Source organism: Cupressus sempervirens, chromosome 1, assembly GCF_028749045.1.
Source record: "Cupressus sempervirens isolate cs-2001-9-10 chromosome 1, ASM2874904v1, whole genome shotgun sequence".
Taxonomy (NCBI): Eukaryota; Viridiplantae; Streptophyta; class Pinopsida; order Cupressales; family Cupressaceae; genus Cupressus; species Cupressus sempervirens.
In genome coordinates, this window is record NC_143118.1 from 853,149,311 (window position 1) to 853,152,454 (window position 3,144).

The following is a 3,144-nucleotide window of genomic DNA, read 5'->3' on the forward strand; positions in this document are numbered from 1 at the left end:
GTTTCTTCTTGTTATTGCTAGAACTTTTTCCTCCTTGACTTGATTGGTGCTCATCACTAGCCACCAAGGCTTTGGTCTTTGATGACTTGAGAAGTCCTAAATCCATCAAGTCAGAATGTTTGACAATCAACATTTTTGCAAATGCATCAAATGTAGGCTTCTGGTAAGTAGTTCCCATGGTCAACCTATGAGTATTAAAAATCAAAACAAAGGAAGCATACTCTGAAGGTAGCCTCTTCAAGATGTGATGAATCAACTTTTCATCCTTCATGGGATTTCCACAATCTTTCAAAAGTGCCCTATAGTCACTGGCTCTATTGATGTAATCTTGAATTGAGTCAAAGTTCTTTGGATCCAAGAGAAGTAGATCATCCTCAATCTGAAATCCCTTTTCTTCATCCACCTTACGATACAATGATTCAAGTTTTACCCAACCTGGTTTGGATTTTGTAAAACTGGCAATACGAAAGAAGAGATCTCTATGTACACAAATTTTGATAATTCTTAAAGCTTTTTGGTCTTGTATTTTCCATTCAATGAGTTATTTAGCATCAGTAGGTTTGGTAATTGTGCCATCAACATAAAGACTATATCCTTTTTCCATTAATCTACTCCATGCAATATCTTTCCAAGTAGAATAATTGTGTGAAGTTAGAGGTGGACATTTAAATGAACCCATGATGTAGGAAATGAAAAAAGTACAAAAAAGAGACATAAGAACATAGTACACACCCCCCCTTTTCACTCAATCAAAAGAATCCCCCAAAAAAGATGCTTTTGGCACTTTATAGGTAGTGTGTGTACAATGGGCCACTTGTCAAAATGAACAAAGTGGACTTTCTAATTTTGTTTTTACAACTACCTTTTGAGGCCCAAATCCGTCTCTAAGCATTGTAGCTCAGATGTAGAACAATTCTAAGAAGTAATCAAAGCTTTACAATGCAGAAAAAGGCCTAATTCTGAAAGTGATATTTTGGTCCACACAACCCTAGAATCTAACTTTAGATCTGGAAAGTAGACAAAAAAATGCACTTATAAAAAAAATGAAACTTGAAAAAGTGAATAAATGTGTCCATATAGAGCATTTGAAGTTGCAAAAAGCTGGATTATGCAGGTACAATCGCCAAAAAATACAATTTCTAAAAAATCCTTGCACCAAAACTAGAAAATAACACCACCACTAGAAAGTTTAGGAAATTCTACCCAATTTCAAAAAAAATTGCACTTGAATTAGAGTCTGGGTGTCCAAGTTATGGGCTCACAAAGTCAGGCTACTAAAGCAAAAATCAATCTAGAGAGGGGTCCAGCAGAAAAATTGTATGATTAAATTTGATGGTCAAATGGTCATCACAACAGTTATAAATGTCCAATTTTGACAATCATACAATCGTCAATTTTAAACTCGTGTTTTGCTGATGTTAGTGAAAAAAGACTAGCTGGGTGACGTGGCAGGTGATGTGGTCATACGGTCATATAGAGAAACACTTGTCAAAAAGTGTTGACATAGTAGAGTATAGTTGGTTGGATGCCACGTGGGCCTACTGACGTGGCAATATGCCTGCATGTCAAGCTATTGACGTGTACTACCTTGTAGCTGCGGACATGGTAGGATGTGTTGCATGGAGGTCTGTGAACTTGCTGCATGGTAGTATGTTAGTTGACGCGTGGCTCTGATTTGAAGACTGTCCGTATGCCAAAATATTCAAACAATCATTGCAGATTTAAAAAATGTGAGCGGGAGTTTTAAATAGCATTATTGTCATGGCTGGAGAACTCAAATGGCCGGTGGGCGGGATTTATAACCATGGTTGCTAGAAAGTAACAACATGGGTAAAGTTTTAATTGATGTCGCCAAGTTTTGAATTGACTTCGAGGTGGGTGCCAAAATGTACTGCAACGAGGGCTCAAGATTCCAACAGTCACCATGCCAGAGTATTTAAAATAGCTGACAAGAACTTGCAAATAGCGACAGATTTGTTAAAAGCATTGCTACAAAGTTGAAAAAATAGCAAGAGTTGTGGATTTTAATCCCACATCGCCTATGGGATTAACCTCGCATCAATTTAAATAGAAAATGCCACAGAAAACATATAAACAACCAGCCCACCGTTGAATGTGCCCACTCGGTGGTTAGGCCCGAATGTTGTGGCCAGCTAGAACTTTCAGTCGCCAAATTATGTGGTGAGCAATATGCCAGAATTTGCAGAGGTCACTGTTGCAACTTGCTTGATATTTGTGTGAAGGCCATGGATTTAAACGCCTATGAAGATAGACCTCTGCGCAGGATCAAGATCTGACAGCTCGGTTCTATGAAAAAAAATTCTCTGTTGGGTGCCCAAAGGGCAAAAAAAATTAATTGTAGAGAAATAAAAATGTAGATTCGAAAAATTAATTAAAATATACAAAAAATGACCATACCCGAACTGCAAATCGGGGCCTCCAAGTTCTGATTTGCAAAAAAAATTTGCCTCACAGTTGACTTTGGCCGAAGATAGCTAAATTTATAGTCGATCTTCATCAAATCAGCATTCTAGACACAATGGTGAGGTTTGATCTGGCTCTAGATGCTCTCAATTTTTGCAGTACTCTGGATTCAAGCTGAGGTGTTGAAACAACAATGGTCTCAAATGGCTATGTGAAGAGAAAATCTCCAAGCTCTGATACCATGTAAAAAATTTCTTTAGGAAAAAATTCACTCAGGAACTAAGAACTCAAACATAAGCACAACTATAGACTAGAAAGAGAGAGTATGATCAAAATGACAATATATTCATTCAATATGCGTTAAGAGTACACTAGGAGTGCCTATATATAAAGGCCTCTGAGATACATCTAGAATGCCTCAAAATTAGCTACATGATAAGTCATACAACTAGGCACATGTCCACCAAATATGGGTTACCCTCCATTAAGCACGGAAGTAAGTGTGATGATGAGAGGATAAGCCTATAAGGGTGTATCATGCAAATCAGTGTTGTAGACAACATGTGCTAAAAAGGGAGTGCGAATAACTTTGTTGTCTAAATGAAAACTCGGTGAATGATGCAAACTCCAATGTTGTAGACACCATGTGCTGAAACAGAGTTGCATACTTTTGTGTTGTCAACATGACAACTCAAAAAGGTGTTCAAACTCCTAAGTGTC